The sequence below is a fragment of the Salvelinus fontinalis genome, chromosome 13 (assembly GCF_029448725.1).
Source record: "Salvelinus fontinalis isolate EN_2023a chromosome 13, ASM2944872v1, whole genome shotgun sequence".
NCBI classification, from domain to species: domain Eukaryota; kingdom Metazoa; phylum Chordata; class Actinopteri; order Salmoniformes; family Salmonidae; genus Salvelinus; species Salvelinus fontinalis.
The window spans coordinates 11,171,193-11,188,407 of NC_074677.1; the positions used below are offsets into that span (position 1 = coordinate 11,171,193).

At 42.9% G+C, this 17,215-nt stretch overlaps 1 pseudogene; it reads left to right on the top strand.

Annotated features, from left to right (window-relative positions):
• Positions 1–1,282: 1,282 nt before the first annotated feature.
• On the top strand, positions 1,283–16,147 carry LOC129869116 (vacuolar protein sorting-associated protein 11 homolog; annotated as a pseudogene).
• Positions 16,148–17,215: the final 1,068 nt, after the last annotated feature.

Genomic DNA, 17,215 nt, shown 5'->3' on the forward strand with positions numbered 1-17,215 from the left:
TGCACTGCTTCTTGACACAATGCCCACTTAACCCGGAAGCCAGCCACACCAATGTGTTGGAGGAAACACTGTATGTACACCTGGCGACCATGTCAGCGTGCATTGCGCCCGGCCCACCACAGGAGTCCGCTAGTGCACGATGGGACAAGGGCTGCTGTTCAAACTCATAAAAGACACACCCTCACTTACCCTCCTCGCCTTATGGCCTTGTGGGAATCCCCATGCACCGCCCCATGGGTCTCCCGGTCGCCGCCGGCTGTGACAGAGCCTGGTCTCGAACCAGGATCTCTACACTCGCACAGGCCGGCCAGACATTTTCTACATGGGATTACTCTTCCTAGGACCAGTATAAAAAACAATGTACAAACAATTATAATTTTATAAAGCACTTATTAAAATGAAATGTTAAAATTCATTTTAAGTGCTTAAGATTAGCCTAATTCAGTGTATCAAAATGTTTAAATAATGTAACACATTTGTACTTTTAACACAGTTGACCTGCATCACATTAAGGCATTTCTACTTTCCTGTCTGTTTTACATACATAGCTTGACAATTTAGTTTTTATTCACACATAGGAAACCTTTTATGCATGGCATATCTCAGTTGACCAACATCACATTCGGCTCCATTTTCTATTTCTTTATCATTTCATTATTTTCTCTGTCTTGTTCTGTTGTTTTTTTACACATGGAAACCTTTTATGCAAGGCGTATCTCAGTTGACTATCTTTTGTGGAGAAGTCTCTCTCTTACGCGTCCCTATAACAAACTGCACCACCTCTGTGGGGACTTAATCTCATTGCGATGTTTACTTTCAGTTGATCTAAAAACTCAGGCATCACTGGAGAGATCTGTACTGATGATGACTGAATATAGTTGTGCAGTGTAGGGAAATGGACTGTTTTTGTTTGGGCTCAAATCAGAGGAGAAAATAACACTTATTTTGAAAATACGTTTTTAAATCACGTCAATAATCGTTTTATCCCTCCCCTCAGAGTGCGAATTGCACTATGACATTCGGCGTGGTCTCTTGCGTTTTATGAGACTAATAATAAAGATGTCATTTAAACTGTAAAAATGAATTACCTTTTAATGTGGCATGAAGACAACCAGACATAATATTTTCATCTGGTTGTCAAACAAATTACTTCAAAAAGTAGTCTGTGCTTTTTGATGTTCTTCCACTCCAAAATAAGCCCAGCATCCAAACTGCATGTATACTCGTGCCATTTGATGAATGGAAATGGACATCTGTTACAAAACACCAAACCGTGTGCCTAATGACATTCAGCCTGAAAAGTCGGGACACTGAAATGGGGCTGAAAGTGTCCTGGGAAAATGGGATGGTCACCCTAACACTCACGGTAAATTTACTAGACTAGGCCACAGTGTGTATTACCATGAACTTCAAATAGGCCTAGCGGTAGCCAGTCATGTAGTGGTAAAAAATAGATAAAAAATCTGAAAAAGATGGGTAAAAGGCATTACCTTCCACTAGGCCTGCACCACTGCCGGTAGTCAACCCTCTCAGCCGAGGCAATTTTACCCACATGAACACACGCAGAACATGTAGCCTACATTCAATGTAATACATGAGTTGAATCAAAACATGTTTTACACCCTAGTTCATCAGTTGTCCATAATTCATGAGTTAATGCTTGGAGTCTTCACAGATCCTGTGACTTAAAACACTACCTTTCTTTCCTTACATGAATTATATTTATGACATTGAACTTAAACCCTGTACGAATCCTGGATCGTCGAGATCTCTGTAAGATGCACTGTAAGTGTAACTATGCCTCTGTAATAGTTCATGATGTTTCACTGTGAAAACAGTTCTCTTGGGCACACAAATCCAAAATAATGTAGGCCTATGCCATTACAAACTCGAAAGCTTCTAACCGAATGTTAAGCTCTTCTAACTGAAATAGTCACCTTATAGGCCTACTGTCATTTAATAATAAAGCAAAATAAATGGTTGACTACTTCTGGGCACAGAGAACACCAGTACCCGCGTGCAACTGAAAAACAAAGCAATGAGCGCCCTAAACAGCTGACTGACAAAAGCAAAATGTCTGTCCTTGAGTTGTTCTTGTCTCTTAATATTCTATATTATTTCATGTTTTGTGTGGACCCCATGAAGAGTAGCTGCTGCTTTTGCAACAGCTAATGGGATCCTAATCAAATACCCAAATGATAAGTGTAATGCATTGGAATAAAGGCATATGCTACTTTTATTAAAACCTCTTGACGCTAGGGGTCAGATTTTTTTTATAACGTTACCAAGGTAAACGGACTATTTCTCAGGTCCAGATCGTAGAATATGCATATAATATACAGATTAGGATAGAAAACACTCCAAAGTTTCCAAAACTGTCAAAATATTGTCTGTGAGTATAACAAAACTGATTCTGCAGGCGAAAACCTGAGAAATTCTAACCCGAAAGTGATAATTGTTTTTAAAAATCTGTGTTTCCTGGCCTGTCTTTCTTCCATTTAAAGGGGTATCAACCAGATTCCTTTTCCAATGGCTTCCTCGGGCTGTGACCAGGCTTTAGACATAGTTTCAGGCTTTTATTTGGAAATATTTGCAAGATTTTTCAAAAGTAGTCAGGTGTCCTCTGAATAGTTCCTGCGCGCGAGAGGGGCGCTCTCCATTTTCTTTTTCTCTCTTATTGAATAGGTTACGGTCCGGTTTAAATATTATCGATTATGTTTGTTAAAAACAACCTGAGGTTTGATTATATAAAAAAAATTGAAATGTTTCTACGACCATTACGGATACTTTTTGGAATGTTCGTCGAATGGAACGAGGCTTTGGTTTTCTGAACATAACGCGCAACCCAAATGGCGTTTTTTTGTTATAAAAGTCATATTTATCGTACAAAAATAACGAAGATTATCAAAGGTAAGCGATTAATTTGATTGCTTTTCTGACTTTTGTGACCAAGCTAATATAAGGCTAACTGTTCTAGCATTGATTGATACACTCACAAAAGCTTAGATTGCTTTCGTTGCAAAGCATATTTTCAAAATCTGACACGATAGGTGGATTAACAACAAGCTAAACTGTGTTTTGGTATATTTCACTTGTGATTGCATGATTATAAATATTTTTTGTAATATTTTTGAATCTGCTACGTCTGGGAATTTTCTTCTGCCTTTCAGCACCGGAACGAGGCTGTAGTTTTCTGAACATAACGCGCAACCCAAATGGCCTTTTTTTTGTTATAAAAGTAATATTTATCGAACAAAAATAACATTTATTGTGTAACTGGGAGTCTCGTGAGTGCAAACATCCAAAGATGATCAAAGGTAACCGATTAATTTTATTGCTTTTCTGACTTTCGTGACCATGCTAATTTGGGGCTAGCTGTTCTAGCATTGATTGATACACTCACAAAAGCTTGGATTTCTTTCTCTGTAAAGCATATTTTCAAAATCTGACGCGATAGGTGGATTAACAACAAGCAAAGCTGTGTTTTGGTATATTTCACTTGTGATTGCATGATTATAAATATTTTTAGTAATATTTTGCGCCCTGCAATTCAGCGGTTGTTTAGGAAAATGATCCCGTAAAAGGGATCCGTGCGCAAAGAAGTTATTAAGGACGCATGGCAAACAAATGGAGAAAATGAGGAAGTACAAAGGAACATCTATATGTAAAGGAGCTTAGCTGAGGCCTAAATTCAGCACTACTGAGTGGACAATGCCATCACAGAAATAAATGGTTTAACAAGGGATGTCAAACTCATTCCATGGAGGGCCTGGTGTCTGCAAGTTTTTGATTTTTCCTTTCAATCAAGCCCTAGACAACCAGGTGTGTGGCGTTCCTTACTTATTAGTGACCTTAATTCATCAATCAAGTACAAAGGAATAGCAAAAGCATGCAGCCACTCTGCCCTCTGTGGAATAAGTTTGACACCTGTGGTTTAAACCATGGCTTAGATGTGGGTGTGTTTGTTTCTTTAGGAAGCTTTTATTTCCATATTTATCACTGTAAAACATATTTACCACTACATTTTAGACAAAGAGGAGAATTACTAAATTAGCATTATTTAAATCCCCCCTCAAGTTGGAATGTTCTTGCATTTAGGGGAGCTGACGTCTCATTCAGGAGATCTGAGCCCCCCCTGGCTCCCCCCATAATTCGCACCTTGCCTCCCATGTAGTCCCAAATTTAAAGTCCATTCAATTGATTGAAGACGTTACTTAAGAACAAACATCTGAAACATCTGAACTCCACATCAAGCTTTTTCGCTAGATTTATTTTGTCTTTCTTGTCGCGGCAATTGCAGAGAAAAGCAACTATCTCCTCCCTAACCTCACACGGCCTGCTCTCTTGAGAGGTTTATTACCTTTGCTTAGCCATTGAACGTTCTAATGTAAAAGTAGGCTAGATCATGATGCTCAGCAGACTACGAAACAAGCGATGTTGCAGGCTAGATCGGATCGGATAAAGTTGATGAAATCCATAACTCCATGGTGTTAACTCACCGCTGAGTTAAGCGCAAAGCACACTAGTGTATCAATCAGGCAGTGTAGTGATCTCATCTTCCTTAAAAGAGCTTATAGGCGGGTAGACATACCCTGTACCCCTTTAAACAACTCTGATTGGCTGTAACTGGTATGTTGGATGATATAGAGGGGATTCGATTAATCTTGCCCGGGCACCCGTTTAGGCGTGTGTTGCACCGGCTTAAAGTTGATTGCATTCGTCGGCTCAAAACAAAAGTGACATAGGTTAGCACGTGGACTATGAGTAGGATTCCGTGTTTTCACATGGGAAAAGTGATTGCTTTTGATAATATGCCTTCCCAATGGAAACTAGTTTGAAAATTTGAACATATATTTTATGAATGCTGGATCATGCTGCCTTGTTGACAGCATAACAAAGCGGCGCAGATTGCTGTTCAATTTGAGCGGAGCGCTCCTCCCTCAACAACTTCGCCCAGTTACGTGACAGGACAGTTCAACCCGGGCCAGTTTAATAGAAATCTACCATTGATTGACAGCACTTAATGGGCGGGACTACAGGAAAACCGATTATCCCATTGGAGAATATTGAATGAGACTCCTTTTGGCACTAAACGTCAGATAAAAAAAATATGCAAAAAGTATATATGTTTATTTACTGGCTTATTTCTCAAAACAAATTTTCACTTTGTCATTATGGGGTATTGTGTGTAGATCGGTGAGCAAAAAACATATATTTAGTAAATTTTGAATTCAGGCTGTAACAACAAAATGTGGAATAATTATTTCTGAAGGCACTGTATACAGTTGAAGTCGGAAGTTTACATACACCTTATCCAAATACATTTAAACTCAGTTTTCACAATTCCTAACATTTAATCCTAGTAAAAATTCCCTGTCTTAGGTCAGTTGGGATCACCATTTTATTAAAAAAAATTGAAATGCCAGAATAGTAGTAGAGAGAATGATTTATTTCAGCTTTTATTTCTTTCATCACATTCCCAGTGGGTCAGAAGCTTACATACACTCCATTGGTATTTGGTAGCATTGCCTTTAAATTGTTTAACTTGGGTCAAACGTTTCGGGTAGCCTCCCACAAGCTTCCCAGAATAAGTTGGGTGAATTTTGTCCCATTCCTCCTGACAGAGCTGGTGTAACGGAGTCAGGTTTGTAGGCCTCCTTGCTAGCACACGTTTTTTAAGTTCTGCCCACAAATTTTCTATAGGATTGAGGTCAGGGCTTTGTGATGGCCACTCCAATACCTTGACTTTGTTGTCCTTAAGCCATTTTGCCACAACTTTGGAAGTATGCTCGGGGTCATTGTCCATTTGGAGACCCTTTTGCGACCAAGCTTTAACTTCCTGACTGATGTCTTGAGATGTTGCTTCAAAATATCCACATAATTTTCCTACCTCATGATGCCATCTATTTTGTGAATTGCAACAGTCTCTCCTGCAGCAAATCACCGCCACAACATGATGCTTCCACCCCCGTGCTTCACGGTTGGGACGCAGTTCTTCGGCTTGCAAGCCTCCCCCTTTTTCCTCCAAGCATAACTATGGTCATTATGGCCAAACAGTTCTATTTTTGTTTCATCAGACCAGAGGACATTTCTCCAAAAAGTACGATCTTTGTCCCCATGTGCAGTTGCAAACCGTAGTCTGGCTTTTTTATGGTGGTTTTGGAGCAGTGGCTTCTTCCTTGCTGAGCGGCCTTTCAGGTTATGTTGATATAGGACTCGTTTTACGGTGGATATAGATACTTTTGTACCTGTTTCCTCCAGCATCTTCACAAGGTCCTTTGCTGTTGTTCTGGGAATGATTTGCACTTTTCGCACTAAAGTACGTTCATCTCTAGGAGACAGAACGCATCTCCTTTCTGAGTGGTATGACGACTGCGTGGTTCTATGGTGTTTATACTTGCGTACTATTGTTTGTACAGATGAACGTGGTACCTTCAGGCGTTTAGAAATTGCTCCCAAGGATGAACCAGACTTGTGGAGGTCTACAATTTCTTTCTGAGGTCTTGGCTGATTTCCTGAGATTTTTCCATGATGTCAGAGGCACTGAATTTTAAGTTAGGCCTTGAAATACATCCACAGGTACACCTCCAATTGACTCAAATGATGTCAATTAGCATGTCAGAAGCTTCTAAAGCCATGAATATACATTTCTGGAATTTTCCAATCTGTTTAAAGGCACAGTCAACTTAGTGTATGTAAACTTCTGACCCACTGGAATTGTGATACAGTGAATTTTATAAGTGAAATAATCTGTCTGTAAACAATTGTTGGGAAAATGACTTGTGTCATGCACAAAGTAGATGTCCTAACCGACTTGCCAAAACTATAGTTTGTTAACAAGAAATTGTGGAGTGGTTGAAAAACGAGTTTTAATGACTCCAACCTAAGTGTATGTAAACTTCCGACTTCAACTGTATGTACATAGCTACCTCAATTAACTCGGGCCCCCGCTTATATAGCCAATTTATCGTTACTCATTGTGTATTTATTCCTTGTGTTATTATTTCTCAATTATTTATATAGTTTTTCCCTCTGCAGTGTTGGGAAGGGCCTGTAAGTAAGCATTTCACTGTTGGTCTACACCTGTTGTTTACAAGGCATGTGACAAATAACATTTTATTTGATGTACAGTAATGCCGTGGAAGGCTTGCTTACACTAGTCCAGTCATGTCACAATATATTATGTGCTAGCCATAAGACTAAGAAGAGTACGTATTTACATTGCTTGTACATTACTCTTCTTAGTCCTATGGCTAATGATATACATTTTGAGAGTGTTCGAACAGGGTATTGCCTTTGTAATTGTCTCCTCTATCCCTAACTCCATGCAAATGGACATTTGTCTCTCCTGATCTATATTGATGCTTCCTTGACCCAGAATAAATTGGATGGTCAGATATGGTTTTTGACACGCTCACCACAGTTGTCCTCCTTTCAGGCTTACAAGCTGCGAGTGACCCACCTGTACCAGCTCAAGCAGCACAGCATTTTGGTCTCGGTTGGGCAGGACGAGCAAGGAATTAACTTCCCGGTAAGAACATTTGTAGGATGTATTTAATACATACTATCAAAAAAGAGTGTGTTAGTTATTTGTGAACTGTTATTAAAAACCTAGCTGTTTCCCAGGTGAAGGTATGGAATCTGGACAAGCGAGACAGCGGGAATCCTCTGTGTACCAGAATATTCCCAGCTATTAATGGGAACAAGCCAACAGAGGTGTCCTGCCTCACTGTACACGAGAACCTCAACTTTATGACCATTGGTAAGCGGCATTTCTTCAGCGCTACCTATCAGTCGGCTATAGTTTAGATTTGGGTTTGACATTTGTTTTTGCTCCCCATAAATCTATAATCCCCATGTCCTTGCAGGCTTCACAGATGGCAGTGTGGTGTTAACAAAGGGTGACATTACTCGGGACAGGCACAGTAAAACCCTGACACTGCATGAGGGCACCTGTCCAATCACGGGCCTCGCTTTCCGTCAGCAGGGCAAGGTCAATCACCTATTTGTTGCCACTATGGAAAAAGTCCATGTAAGTAATTAGAGTCTTCCAATGCCACTCTAAGTGAAGTCCTTACAATCGCTTTTGAGATCAATTTCAATTCAGGATATTAATGTAAATTACAATAAAGGTGCCACATATTTTTAATGAGGATTTGAATTGATAGATTGGATATGGCATTGACCCCAAGCCTGCCACCATACTACTATTCCCTTGGAGCATAAGCACTAACTTACTTCTGTTTCATTTGGTGTTGTCTTCCCCCCATGACTAGTGCTACACTTTGACGGTGAAAGAGTACCCTAAACTGGAGCTGGACACTCACGGCTGTGCGCTGCGTTGCTCCGCGCTCACAGACCCCTACCAGGACTCCCAGTTCATCGTCGCGGGGGACGAGTGTGTGTACCTTTACCAGCACAACGAACGGGGGCCCTGTTTCGCATTCGACGGGCACAAGCTGTTGGCCTACTCGCACCGGGGATACCTCCTGCTGCTCACCATGAACACCAAGTCTCCCAACAAGTAAGAACACCTCCCTCAGATGCTGGCACAGCAACCATTTCTATTGAGCGGGTCCCCTAAGGTTCAAGGCCAGGGTCAGTCTTTATTTATTGCAACAATGAAACACAACAATTCATTTTATTCTAAATCAATTTATATGGAAGTGGACAAACGCAGAAGGTTGTATTTTCAACCAAACCACCCATGCATATTTGCAGGTGATATAACTATATTAACTCCTTTGACAATGTATTGAATGCAAGTTCTGTACTCAGGTCTGAATTTGGGAGCAGAGAGATGTCTCCGTCGGAGAAGCAAACCTTGCCTATCTACGACCTGGACAACAAGTTCATTGCCTACAGCGCTTCCTTTGACGACATCATCGAAGTTCTGGCCGAATGGGGCTCCTTCTACATCCTGACTCGGGACGGAAAGATGTTTGTGCTGCAGGAGAAAGACACTCAGACCAAGCTAGAGGTGAGGCCAAAGTGCACTGACTGACGTCATGCCTTCTTTTCCCCTCAAACGTATTATGTTAAACTCTGTATCGGATTGAACTGGAAACTGGAGGGCAACAGGTTTTAGATCCCAGGTATCGTTTACTGCCGTTGTGCCATTGAGTAAGGCACTTAACTCTTCAATCTGTCTTTAGATGCTATTCAAGAAGAATCTGTTTGTGATGGCCATAAACTCTGCTAAGAGTCAGCACTTAGACAGGGACGGGCTGTCTGAGATCTTCAGGCAGTATGGTGACCACCTCTACGTGAAGGGGGACCACGACGGCGCCATCCAACAGTACATCCGGTAATGCTCACCCAGGGGTTGATGTATCTAACTTCAACTTCATAATACATAGTTAATAATATTTATATGCAGGATTTAAGTCACTTCAAGCTCATGTCATAGATGCTGATATAGTTCATATTAAACCTGGGATTTTACAGAAAAGTAATCCCATAGAGTTGGGATTGTATAACATCAATAAGGAAATGTAGAATGTATATAAACTCAGCAAAAAAAGAAACTCTTTCAAAGATAATTACAAAAAATCCAAATAATTTCACAGATCTTCATTGTAAAGGGTTTAAACACGGTTTCCCATGCTTGTTCAATGAACCATAAACAATTAATGAACATGCACCTGTGGAATGGTCATTAAGACACTAACAAGACAGCTCTACAGGGAGACAGGACGGACAGCTGATCGTCCTTGCAGTGGCAGACCACGTGTAACAACACCTGCACAGGATCGGTACATCCAAACATCACACCCGCGGGACAGGTACAGGATGGCAACAACAACTGCCCGAGTTACACCAGGAACGCACAATCCCTCCATCAGTGCTCAGACTGTCCACAAAAGGCTGAGAGAGGCAGGACTGAGGGCTTGTAGGCCTGTTGTAAGGCAGGTCCTCAACCAGACATCACCGGCAACAACGTTGCCTATGGGCACAAACCCTCCGTCGCTGGACCAGACAGGACTGGCAAAAAGTGCTCTTCACTGACGAATCGCGGTTTTGTCTCACCAGGGGTGATGGTCAGATTCGTGTTTATCGTCAAAGGAGTGAGCGTTACACCTAGGCCTGTACTCTGGAGCGGGATCGATTTGGAGGTGGAGGGTCCATCATGGTCTGGGGGTGGTTTGTCATAGCATCATCGGACTGAGCTTGTTGTCATTGCAGGCAATCTCAACGCTGTGCATTACAGGGAAGACATCGTCCTCCCTCATATGGTACCCTTCCTACAGGCTCACCCTGACATGACCCTCTAGCATGACAATGCCACCAGCCATACTGCTCGTTTTGTGCATGATTTCCTACAAGACAGGAATGTCAGGGTTCTGCCATGGCCAGCGAAGAGCCCGGATCTCAATCCCATTGAGCACGTCTGGGACCTGTTGGATCGGAGGGTGAAGGCTAGGGCCATTCCCCCCAGAAATGTCCGGGAACTTGCAGGTGCCTTGGTGGAAGAGTGGGGTAACATCTCACAGCAAGAACTGGCAAATCTGGTGCAGTCCATGAGGTGGAGATGCACTGCAGTACTTAATGCAGCTGGTGGCTACTGACTGTTACTTTTGATTTTGACCCCCCCTTTGTTCAGGGACACATTATTCAATTTCTGTTAGTCACATGTCTGTGGAACTTGTTTAGTTTATGTCTCAGTTGTTGAATCTGGTTATGTTCATACAAATATTTACACATGTTAAGTTTGCTGAAAATAAATGCAGTTGACAGTGAGAGGACGTTTCTTTTTTTTGCTGAGTTTATATTCACTTTGTAGTGTCTTTGGTACGCAGAAAAAGTGACCAGTAGTTAATGTTAATTGAAACCACTTGGATTTTGTTTTATGGGTGTTGTGCTTACAGTACTTACAGCTACCGACCCTTGTCTTATCCAATCAAGTCCTGTTGACATGATCAACAAGCAACATTCACTAATTCTTAAGCATTTATGTCATTTGGAATCTTGTTGGTGATATGTGAGAGGAAGTCAGTGTTTCCCCTACCTTTTGTATAGGCATCGTGGGCTCTCCCAACATGTTGGTATCAGAGAAAAACAATGGATAGGAAACCCTAGAGGTGTTTAATTAAGAGAGAGAATGTGTTTTGTGTTCCAACAATGTGAGTAGAGGAGCTGCCTAAAATATGTACTGAATGTGGACAGAAGGCAGCACCAAAAGCCTGTGCCGTTGTCTTCCATCATATGTCTGTTGAAAACACAACTTCTCTGCCCTCTCTCCCTCAGCACGATCGGGAAGCTCGAGCACTCTTACGTGATACGTACGTTTCTGGATGCTCAGCGGATCCACAACCTGACGGCCTACCTGCAGGCTCTGCACCGGAAGTCACTGGCCAATGCCGACCACACCACCCTGCTTCTCAACTGCTACACCAAGCTCAAAAACAGCTTAAGCTTGAAGAGTTCATCAAGGTTAGCATTTAAACAATAAACCAAGGGTTGGTCTCCAACTCCGGTCCAGGGGAGTTAGCTGTGTGTGACGGTTTTCGTTCCGGGCCTTCAGATAATCATGGTCCAGACTAAAGTCTGGGATTAGTTGAGTAGTTGGAGGTGTGTTAGTGATGGCTTGGAACAAAAGCATACACACCCAGTTGCTCTTAAGGACTAGAATCATTGCCCTGAGAAGGATTTTGGGTTAGAAACTGATGATAATAAATATGCCATTTAGCAGACGCTTTTATCCAAAGCGACTTAGTCATGTGTGCATACATTTTTATGTATGAATGGCCCCGAGAATAGACATTGAATCCACAGATATGTACGATATCTTGCTTGTTTGTAAGTGACCAAATACTTATTTTCCACCATAATTTGCTAATAAATTCATTAAAAATCCTACAATGTGATTTTCTGGATTTTTTTTCTCATTTTGTCTGTCATAGTTGAAGTGTACCTATGATGAAAATTACAGGCCCCTCTCATATTTTTAAGTGGGAGAACTTGCACAATTGGTGGCTGACTAAATACTTTTTTGCCCCGCTGTATAGACATCAGGTCCCCCCTAGCTCACATGGCCTATCTGACAGATCTCTTAATCTTGTCCCTGATAAAATACGCTAGGTGAGCTTTGAGTCCATCTCAGGCTGTTGGACAATGTTGAAATGAGCAGCAAGGGGGGCGGGGTAGCCTAGTGGTTAGAGTGTTGGACTAGTAACCGGAAGGTTGCAAGATCAAATCCCCGAGCTGACAAGGTAAAAATCTGTTGTTCTGCCCCTGAACAAGGCAGTTAACCCACTGTTCCTAGGCCATCATTGAAATAAGAATGTGTTCTTAAAACTGACTTGCCTAGTTAAATTACGGTAAAATAAATGTAATTTGATGGTATATAGATAGAAATAAACAATAAATGATGTTGCTATGAATGAAGGCTTCCCCAGGATGTTGCATTACTGAAATTCAGAGTGAAAATCTACATTAAGGATAGTTTTAACATCCTTGAGCAGCAGGGTGTTGTGGTAGGCGTTGGCCAGAGACTTCTGGTGCAGAGCCTGCAGGTTGGCTGTCAGGTTTTAGACCCGCTGAGCATCCAGAAACGTACGTATCTCGTAAGAGGGCTCGAGCTTCCCGATCGTGCTGAGGGAGAGAGGGCAGAGAAGTTGCGTTTTCAACAGACATATGATGGAAGACAACGGCACAGGCTTTTGGTGCTGCCTTCTGTCCACATTCAGTACATATTTTAGGTAGCTCCTCTATGTTCCATACAGAACTACGAGGAGGCCTTGCGCTACATTGAGCGACTTCCCTTCGAGCAGGCAGAGAGCAACATGAAGCGCTACGGCAAGACCCTGATGCACCACGTCCCCGAGGGCACCACGCTGCTCCTCAAGGGCCTGTGTACCAACTACCAGCCCAGCTGGGACACCACGGTCAGAGACAGCCTGGACAGAGGTCCGGTGGCAGCCAACAAGGTCAGCCGGTTAGCCGTTAGCGGTTAACAGCTACATCCCCCGGGCAGCTGATTAGTCTAGCAGCATTAGCACTTTGGATATGAGATCCTTTCCCTAATTAAAATGGCTTTATCAATTTAGTCGAAGACAAGTAATACAGCATAAGGATGGTACTATTTATTATGGTTATAATGATCAACTTATGGTAAAATGCATATTTCATGGTAATAGTAATAACACTACTCATTGTAGTGGTCAGAACCTGGTGATACCAGGATGCAGGATGGGACATAAACCTAACGACTTCAATGATTAATTTCTCTGAACAGGGGAAATATACCATCACCAAATTCACTGATAATACATTACAGAGGATGAAGACACAATACTCTGAGCCGCAGCTCTATACTACTTGTCTGACATAAAGAACTGATATTGTATACTCGTTGCTGGTGTGGGGGGGTCCGTGGGTGGCTTATGACAATTTATTTAGATTCCTTACTCATTGTTAGGAAAAGGTTTGGTCCAAATCGGATGTTAGATACTATATTTATTGAATATCATATGAACCACAAGCATTTCGCTACACTCGCAATAACATCTGCTAACCATGTGTATGTGACCAATAAAATTTGATTTGAATCCTATAAATTAAAATGGCCAATTTGGGTGCAATCAATTAGCTGAATTCTTTTGATTTAATTATATTTCAACAAAATAATGTTGCAGGAATGCTAATCTGATCCATTTCTAACTACATAAATGATTTTAAAACAATCTGAGATGGTGGGTGTCATGGCTTGCTGAAATTGCATGGAACGACCCTGTACCTTTATCTCCCAGGCCAATTCAGAGGAGTTCATCCCTGTGTTCGCTAATAACCCGCGGGAGCTAAGGGCCTTCCTGGAGCACATGATCGAGGTGGAGCCCTTCTCCTCTCAGGGGGTGTACGACACGCTGCTAGAGCTACGGCTGCAGGACTGGGCACATGAACAAGACCCTGAGGTGATGGAAACACACACACACGTGTACTGAAAACCGCCATGTGTTCACACAAACAATCTAAACTTGTATAAATATACATAATGTTACAAATGAAATATTAGATGACGTACCTGCAGCCTAAATGACTTTGAATTAAGATTTCAGAATAAACACATTTCCTCAACTTGTACTGTCACCAATTCATGTTAAACTATTTCTATGTGTTTTGTCTTGAGTATCAAACGTTTTATTTTTGTCCGGTCTGACTGTCTTTCTATTTTTGCTGGTAGAGGAAGAAGGTCCCGCAGGGGGCAGCACTGTCCTTGCTGAGGAGCGACCACACCGTATTTGACAAGGCCCTCGTCCTGTGCCAGATGCACAACTTCAAAGAAGGGGTCCTGTACCTCTATGAGAAGGGCAAGCTGTGAGTCTTCCTGTCTCTGAACCCTTGTAGTCAGAAACACTTCAAATTCCAATATTTCTGCTTCTCCCTGAAGTGTGCATTCGGTGACTCCACCTCGTGGATTTAAAACCATGGAATTGGTGTAGCCGGATTGTCTACCATTTAACACCCAGATCCAATGCTTTAAAATCTGTGATGGAGAGTGAACAAGTGCAGACTATGGGGACATCATTGGTATGTACTGATATAATTATCAATGATGTCATTTGAATGATGTTGTTGATGTCATTCTCTCTCTAGGTACCAGCAGATCATGCACTACCACATGCAGAACGAGGAGTATGGCAAAGTGGTGGAGGCCTGCAAGCGCTACGGTGACCAGGAAGTGTGCCTGTGGGAGCAGGCGCTGGGCTATTTTGCCTGCAAAGAGGAGAACTGCAAGGCCTACATCAGCCAAGTCCTGCAGCACATCGACCAGAACAATCTGATGCCTCCCTTATTGGGTAAGCTGGTGGCCATTTTTCTCAGTATTTCTCCTTCTCTGTAGATGAAGACTCTGGGGCTTTCTGTAGGGATTTCCCTAGTAGTCACTGTCTGAATTCTTTCAGACCTCACCAACTTAAAAGAAACTAAAGTGTTCTTTGCAATTTTCTGCATCCACTTCCTTCCTGTTATTGAATGTCTCACTAGCTAGAGTGTTTCTGTTCTGTTTTGACTGCGTGGCTAACCTCAAATCAATATATGAAAAACGAGTACTGATTTATTTCTGTCATATGCGTACATTCATGATAAACGTGCCAGTTGCTGGGTTAAGTAATCTATAGGTCTTTATAAGTTAATAGGAAAAGTAATCGGAGCATGATAACAGAGTTTGAGAATTTTATTGGGCACTGTTGCTAAGTTTTGTGTGTATGTATGTGCTTGTGTGCTTGTCTATGCGCGTGTTAGTCCACAGTGGTGCAGACGCTGGCACACAACTTCACGGCCACGCTGTCGGTCATCAAGGACTACCTCATCAACAAGCTGCAGAGGGAGACACAGCAGATCGAGGACGACGAGCGCAAGATCCGCCAGTACCGTGAGGAGACGGCCCACCTCCGCACCGAGATCCAGGAGCTCAGAAGCAGGTGAGGGAGAGGAAAATCATAGCCAAAGTCCAGTCCAAAAACAAACCCTATCCCCTAGAGCTGGGTCATGTTCTTTGACATCTATGTGGAGTCGAGGCTAAGGGCAGTTTTAGTCCTGCACACTAAGATACACAAGCACATTCTACATTTGTTTGATGGCTGAACTGATTGATGCATGTTTTTGTTTCTCTCACCACCTCTTTTCTCACAAGTGCAAAGATTTTCCAGAAGACCAAATGCAGCATGTGTAACAGCCCCCTCATGCTGCCCTCTTTTCACTTCCTTTGCATTCCACCAGCACTGCTTTGAAAGCTATGCCGAGAGCTAGCTAGAGTGTTCCACTTGCACACCGGAAAACCGCAAGGTTACGGAAATGCTGTGTGACCAGAAGCGAGACATACACGACCACTTCACCAGACAGGTGGAACACACACACATTTAAATACTATATTTAAATCACAAATCAAATTGACATTAAAAAAGGATCCAAACATTTCAAAGGTCTCTGTATGCATGGCACTCAAGGGTACAGAAAGCACCTCCTTCTCCAAACAGCTAGGCTGTCTACGACAGCTGAAACAGTACAGTACCTAGCCAACTGCTTTGCCCGTAATTACATTTACATTTAAGTCATTTAGCAGACGCTCTTATCCAGAGCGACTTACAAATTGGTGCATTCACCTTATGATATCCAGTGGAACAACCACTTTACAATAGTGCATCTAACTCTTTTAAGGGGGGGGGGGGGGTTAGAAGGATTACTTTATCCTATCCTAGGTATTCCTTAAAGAGGTGGGGTTTCAGGTGTCTCCGGAAGGTGGTGATTGACTCCGCTGTCCTGGCGTCGTGAGGGAGTTTGTTCCACCATTGGGGTGCCAGAGCAGCGAACAGTTTTGACTGGGCTGAGCGGGAACTGTACTTCCTCAGAGGTAGGGAGGCGAGCAGGCCAGAGGTGGATGAACGCAGTGCCCTTGTTTGGGTGTAGGGCCTGATCAGAGCCTGAAGGTACGGAGGTGCCGTTCCCCTCACAGCTCCGTAGGCAAGCACCATGGTCTTGTAGCGGATGCGAGCTTCAACTGGAAGCCAGTGGAGAGAGCGGAGGAGCGGGGTGACGTGAGAGAACTTGGGAAAGTTGAACACCAGACGGGCTGCGGCGTTCTGGATGAGTTCTAGGAGTTTAATGGCACAGGCGGGGAGCCCAGCCAACAGCGAGTTGCAGTAATCCAGACGGGAGATGACAAGTGCCTGGATTAGGACCTGCGCCGCTTCCTGCGTGAGGCAGGGTCGTACTCTGCGAATGTTGTAGAGCATGAACCTACAGGAACGGGTCACCGCCTTGATGTTAGTTGAGAACGACAGGGTGTTGTCCAGGATCACGCCAAGGTTCTTAGCACTCTGGGAGGAGGACACAATGGAGTTGTCAACCGTGATGGCGAGATCATGGAACGGGCAGTCCTTCCCCGGGAGGAAGAGCAGCTCCGTCTTGCCGAGGTTCAGCTTGAGGATTAATCTGTAATCTGTAATCCGTAATCTGGAGGCCACGCACTGTAAGCCTGTGTACGTGGCCGAGACTGTCAAATATCAGCGGCACCAGCTTGCACCTACACCTGAGGTTGTCCAAGCGTGCCATGAGTGGCTGGTATTTAAGAAGCTTGTCGGCAAAGGCTTGCTCCATGTTTTGTATTTGGCACATAGGAAAAAACATCATCAACAACATCAAACCAGCGTCCTCTTACACAAGAATGTTTATGGATATGTGCTGTTGGTGAGACTACCTGTCTCACCTCGCTGGC